The sequence below is a fragment of the Choloepus didactylus genome, chromosome 4 (genome assembly GCF_015220235.1).
Source record: "Choloepus didactylus isolate mChoDid1 chromosome 4, mChoDid1.pri, whole genome shotgun sequence".
NCBI classification, from domain to species: Eukaryota; Metazoa; Chordata; class Mammalia; order Pilosa; family Megalonychidae; genus Choloepus; species Choloepus didactylus.
The window spans coordinates 4990751-4997575 of record NC_051310.1 but is presented as its reverse complement, the minus strand read 5'-3'; the positions used below and the strand labels follow the sequence as shown (position 1 = coordinate 4997575).

At 43.5% G+C, this 6825-nt stretch overlaps 1 non-coding gene across 1 annotated transcript; it reads left to right on the top strand.

Annotated features, from left to right (window-relative positions):
- The first annotated feature begins 524 nt into the window (after positions 1–524).
- TRNAI-AAU lies at positions 525–598 on the top strand. The gene has a single exon. It is a non-coding gene; the product is annotated as a tRNA-Ile (tRNA).
- Positions 599–6825: the final 6227 nt, after the last annotated feature.

The following is a 6825-nucleotide window of genomic DNA, read 5'->3' as shown; positions in this document are numbered from 1 at the left end:
ATATTAAGTACAAAATGCGAGATAAAATTTATATTATTTTTAACAATGCTGCATTAGGTCCCAAATATATATTATTACATACAGCTGTGCAATGGAAAAAGACTGGCATGAAGGATGCCAAGTCCCCAGCAACCGTCGTTACTGGATGGTGGGGAATTCAATGTTTTTGTTTTTTTGTCCTTTCTGTGGTTTTCTGTATTTTCTAAGCTTTATTTAAGCATGATAAAGGCTCTTGAGCTGCAAGGGTTCTTGGAGATAAACAAAAATAGCATTGAGTTGGAATATTTGAAAATAGTCTTACTCCGGAGCTAAGCCTCTGTCCTGAAATTTGCATTTCCTCTGTGAAAGCCTCCGATTCGCTGGAGGAAGCTGCCGCCCTTTCTCGAAGGGCCCTGGGGTCCCAGTTTCTGCGTCCGGCCTCTGGGGAGGACCACCGCGGCAGCCCGGGGCGAGGAGGCACCGTCGTGGACCAGCGCGGGCTTCTTTACTCTGATAAGTGCAGCGGCGAGAGCCGGGAACCGAGTGGCCGGTTAGCTCAGTTGGTTAGAGCGTGGTGCTAATAACGCCAAGGTCGCGGGTTCGATCCCCGTACGGGCCACTGGCGGTCGCAGGCTTCTGCCTTTCGTCCTTTTGCTCGTTGAGACAGTACCTGGAACCCCAGGCCTTTCGAGGACCGGGAGCGACGTGTGGGCAGGAGAGAGTCGCGGATCTTCCGGGACTCGGCCCCTAAGTTGCCCCAGGAAGGCGGCCTGGGAGGGAGGGTGACGCGATCCCCGCCAGCCCGCAGCCGCCAGTAGTGTCAAGGATTTAAAAATCCCTGTGGCCTAAGAATGAAAAGTAGTTTCAAAGGGAACTCGGGCGATCCGAAACCGCGCCGCCTGCCTGGAGGTGCCGCACCAGGAGCCCGAAAGCTCTCGGATGCCGCCCCACAAGGTTCTCTGGGGTCCACAAGCGGTTTCCACGGATCTCTTGAAGCTGAAAATCGGGGTCTGGAATTATTCAGTCTGCAAACACTCGAGTGCCTACTGCGCTCGAAAGGGCCAAGGGGCCCCGGCGGCGCGGGCTGCGGCGTCCGACCTTCACCGGAACCAGCCGAGGCCGTGCGGGGCGGGGACCCGCGGGGGCGCCCGGGGCTGCGGGGAAGGGAGCGTCTGTCGCCCGCCGCAGTGACGGGCCGTCTCCCCGACCCGGGTCCGCCCAGGGCTGGTGCGCCCGGAGCCCGGCGTCCCAGGCTCTGCTTGCTGCTCGGGGAGGGCCGGCAGCCCAGCCCGGTGCCGCGCGCGCTTTCCTCCGCTTCGCCGCCTCGGTTCCTCGCAGCCGCCCTGCGTAGCAGGTGCTGTCACTCCGCTTCTGTAGGCTGCTTGTTTCTTTTGTTTTGTTTTGTTTTTTTAGTAATGACTGAATTTCTCTTTATTTTACTTACTTGCACATTGAAAGCAATCAAAACCTTTTCCACACTTTGAAAAACTTATTTTTATATATAATGAGAAATATCCTCTTCTTGAATTTCATTTTACCATGAAGTATTTTACAGAGAGAAATACACATCTGTGTGAACAATCTGGAGGCGGCAGCTACAATATATAAAATAAGCTTTGACTAAATACACCATTTAAAAAATGCTTTCTTGAATCAATACATCATTTCAATGAATACGATTTCACCACTTCATATATGGAATAGCGTGATATTAGAAGTAGAAATTGGGGCGTATAGAGGGAACAACAATCAGAATGTGTTCCATGGAGTTAGGTGGTGTGGCTCTGTGATTTTTGAACTGAGCTCTCAACAAAGAAAGGCATGATTTTTTTCCTAAGGTGATTTGTTACAGAAGTTTAAAGAATATATCCAGCTACAATGTGCCCTAGTGGACAGCCGAAATCTCGGCTGCAACATAAAGAGTTACCTGAATTCCTAGCTCCACAAATACACTGCTTCAGATAGAGAATTACATGTTTTAGATGTATTGATTAGGTACATGTGTAAGATTTTGGATACATGACTTACGCATAAAATAACTCATTTTCGACTTCCACTTCCATCCATCCATTTCTTGCACCTCCAAGTAAAATAAAGATTGAAACATGGTCTTACACCCTGCATTGATCCCAATTAAAACAATGTTAATATTACTATGTCCCTATAGGAAAAAAAGCCTTTAGTCTGACCATATAGTGGTTTTTGGTTTTGTACATTATCCGGGAAACTTATGTCTATGAATTCTTACTTCTGGGTTTCTGTGTTTCCTCAGATTTGTTCAACTACAGAATGACGTTCTCTTGCGGACGGTTGTGAGGTCTTGACATGTAGGCTTTTCCTTCCCCTGGTTTCATGCTGGTGCTGTGCCCATACCAGGTGTCAATGGGAGTTGTAAAGTCAGGCTTTCAAATAAGCAGTCGGAAGCATCTAATACAAACATCAGCACCCCCAGTCAATACTGACTTCTTCTAGCAGGATCTTGGTATACTCTGTGGTGGAAAATCATCTCTGTATTCTCTACTTAGTCAACCAAGACTAGGAGATGATTATGAAGACGGAAGTAAGAAAAGCACCATCTGCAGTGCAATAAACTAATATATAGCAATTATTGATTATCTATTTCAACACTTAGAAGTACAGTTATTGGATTGCTTTAAAAAGTCTAGAAAACCTTCTTAACATATACTGTTAGATTGATTTTTTTTATTGAGATTGTTCACATACCATACAATTATCTAAAGATCCAAGGTGTATAATCAATTGCCCATGGTACCATCACACAGCTGTGCATTCATCACCACAATTAATTTTTTTCAATTTTTAGAACATTGTGACTACTCCAGAAAAGAAATAAAGACAAAAAAAAGGAAACTCAAATCCTCCAATACCCCTAACCATGCCCCCCCCCCCCGCATTACTGATTCATAGTTTTGGTATAGTACATTTGTTACTGTTGATGAAAGGATGTTAAAATACTACTAACTGTAGTATAGAGTTTGCAATAGGTATATATTTTTTTCCTATATGCCTCTCTATTATTAACTTCAAGTTATAGTGTCATACATTTGTTCTAGTTCATGAGAGGGATTTCTAATATTTGTATAGTTAATCACGGGCATTGTCCACCACAAGATTCACTGTCTTATATGTTCCCATCTTTTAATCTCCAACTTTCCTTCTGGTGACATACGTGACTCTCAGATTATCCTTTCTACCACCTTCACACACTATTCAGCACTGTTAGTTAGTCTTACAACATGCTATCATCACCCCTGTCCGTTTCCAAACATTTAAGTTCACCCTAGTTGAACATTCTGCTCATAATAAGCAACTGCCCCCCATTCTTTAGCCTCATTCTATATCCTGGTAACTTATATTTCATATCTATGAGTTTACTATATTATAATTTGTTCATATCAGTGAGATCCTGCAATATTTGCCTTTATATGTCCATCTTATTTCACTCAATATAGTGCCCTCAAGCTTTCTTTATCAACCCATTTCTTTTAAGATAGTTTTGTTCACACACCATACATTCCGTCCTAAGTAAACAATTGTTGGTTCCCTGTATAGTCACATATTTATGTATTCAGCACCATCGCCACTATCTATATAAGGACATCTCCATTTCTTCCACAAAGAAGGAGGAAGAGTCAAAGAAGGCAGAGACAAAAGAAAAAGAAAAGAAGAAGAGAGAGAGAAAAACAAAACAAAATAAAACTTGACAGCTAGAAAGCAACAAAAGGGAAGATAGCATTAACCTAAAGTAGAATAAAGAGTCAGACAACATCACCAATGCCAGGGGTCCCACACCCTTCCCCTATCCCCCTCCCCCATATGCATTTAGCTTTGGTCTATTGCCTTTGTTATATTAAAGGAAGCATAATACAACGTTTCCGTAAATTATAGTCTCTAGTTTGCATTGATTGTATTTCCTCCCCCCCCCCAATCCAACCCTATTTTTAACATTTTGCAATGTGGACATTCGTTTGTTCTACCTCATGTAAAAAATATTTGTACCTTTTATTACAATCGTTGAGCACCCTAGGTTTCCCTGAGTTACACAGTCCCTGTCTTTTTCCTTCATCTTTTGTTCTGGTGTCCCACATGGTCCCAACCTTCCTCTTTCAACCATACTCACAGTCATCTTTGTTCAGTGTATTTACATTGCTGTGCTACTGTCTCCCAAAATTGTGTTCCAAACCTCTCACTCCTGTCTTTTCCTTTCTGTCTGCAGTGCTCCCTTTAGTGTATAGTGTTTAGTTTTGTGAACAGGTATCTTGTTCACAAACTCTGTCATTGTCTGTTTGTCAGAGAATATTTTAAGCTCTTCCTCGTATTTGAAGAATAGTTTTGCCAGATATAGGATTCTTGGTTGGTGGTTTTTCTCTTTCAGTATCTTAAACGTAGATCACACCACTTTCTTCTTGCCTCCATGGTTTCCATTGAGAAATCCACACATAGTCTTATCAAGCTTCCTTTGTATGTGATGGATCACTTTTCTCTTGCTGCTTTCAGGATTCTCTCTTTATCTTTGACATTTGATAATCTGATTATTAAATGTCTTGGCATAGGCCTATTCAGATCGCTTCTTGGATCTGTAATTTTTTGTCTTTCATTAGAGATGGGAAATTTTCATTGATTATTTCCTCTATTATTGCTTCTGTCCCTTTTCCTTTGTCTTCTCCTTCTGGGACACCAATGACACATACATTCCTGCATTTCATTTTGTCTTTAAGTTCCCAGAGACATTGCTCATATTTTTCCATTCTTTTCTTTATCTGTTCTTTTGTGTGTAGGCTTTCAGGTACCTTATTCTCCAGTTCCTGAGTGTTTTCTTCTGCCTCTTGAGATCTGCTGTTGTATGTTTCCATTGTGTCTTTCATCTCTTGTGTTGTGCCTTTCACTTCCATAGATTCTGCCAGCTGGTTTTTCGAACTTTTGATTTCTACCTTATGTTTGCCCAGTGCTTTCATTATATGCTTCATCTCTTTAACCATATCTTCCCTAAACTTTCTGAATTGATTTAGCATTAGTTGTTTAAATTCCTGTATCTCAGTTGAAGTGTAAGTTTGTTCCTTTGACTGGGCCATAACTTCATTTTTCTTAGCGTAGGTTGTAGTTTTCTGTTGTCTAGGCATCTGGTTTCCTCAGTTACCCCAATCAGGTTTTCCCATACCACAACAGGCTCAGGTCTCAAAGGAGGCAATATTCGGTATCAGATTTCCCTGAGGGTGTGTCTTAGAAGTTTGAGACACGCTGTGAGGCCTCAAGCCACTGTGCTTTTCGTAACTTGCCCAGCAAGTGGCACCTGTAAGCTTGTCTCTCCTGACTGGTGTAAGGAGGAGTGGCCTCCTTAGCTTCTGTTTTCGCTGTTTTCCCCCAGGCTCTGGGGTCTGGTTCTGAATGGATGGCTGGTAGTACAGCCAGGCACCACCTCCTTCCTCTTAGGGAGGATTCAGCCCATGGGGAGTTTTCATTTGCATTTAAATAGGTTCTTTGTCTCTCTGACTCTGCTATCTCCACCCTTGTCTGAGTCAGAGTGCTTGGAACAGAAAATGGCTGAGGCATTCTCCGCTGAGCCACTCAGGTTGCGAGAGAGAAAAAAGAACAGAAAGCCCCCTTTTAGGACCAGTCCACACCCCTCCCCACCCTGAGTTTCACCTATCGGCCAGAGACAGCACCTGGTCCTCTGGGCTCCCCCTCTTGGGACAGAGAAGTCTTCTGTCTCTTTGAGGTCGGTCATCACCAAAAGCATCTGCCTGCTTGTTGGGGATTTGTAGCTTGTATTGAGCAGTCCACATTTGTAAATTAAGACCCCAGCTGAACCTGGACTGAGCTATATTCACTTGTTCAGAGAGTGCTGCTTTCTACTACAGTGAGATTTTGCAGTTCGGGCTGCCGTGGGGAGGGGGAAAGGGCTCCTGGCTCAGGTCCACAGTTTTTACTTACAGATTTTATACTGTAATCTCAGACATTCCTCCCAATCCAGGTTGGTGTACGATGCGTGGACAGTCACGGTTGTCCCCCAGTAGTTATTCCAGATTATTTACTGGCTGTTACTGGTTGTTTATTAGTTGTTCCAGGGGGACTGACTAGCTTCCACTCCTCTCTATGCCACCACCTTCTTCCTCCCCTCCCCAGGCTACTTGTTTTTAAAAGTCCATTTTATAAACGGACTTGTCCAAGGTCACTCAGCTGCCAATTAGTGGAGCCAGGATCCAGCCAAGGTGAGGTGTGGTGATAGTTAGATGGCTACTCAATTTATCTCACCTCAGCAGGTGCAAAAACAAATGGGCTGTACCATCTCTTTCCAGCAACAGAGGTGGTTCATTGTCATCCAAAGTGAACCTCAGTTATTTTTTTCCTGCCCCTTCTGTCCCTACTGACCTTTTGTCTTCTTTTTCATCCACACCATCCTTTCCAGTCCCACTGCCACCATCTCTCAACCTTGTGGTTGCAAACCTGTGTTATTGTAGTTAACCTGCCATCTTGTTTCTCTTCCCTTATTTCATATGCCACTCCACTCCAAGAGCCCCCAAACCCTTGCACCAAGCCATTCCCCAGCTCAGAAAATGCTTTTGGTGGTTACTATAAGCTCAAGCCAAAACTCCTTGCCTTGGCATTACAGGCCATTTGCAATCTGCCTCCCTTTCTAACCTGGTCTCTCTTGGTTCCCTACAAAGAGATCATAGATTGACAGACACAACTGGAAAATGTGTTTCATTTGGCTGCCAGAATGTCTTTTTTAAAATTTAAGTAAATATTTATTTAAAAATTGAGACATTTCATTTAAGAGAAAACAGATTTTCCAGCTTCTTTTGAAACATCGGAGACCTGGAAATG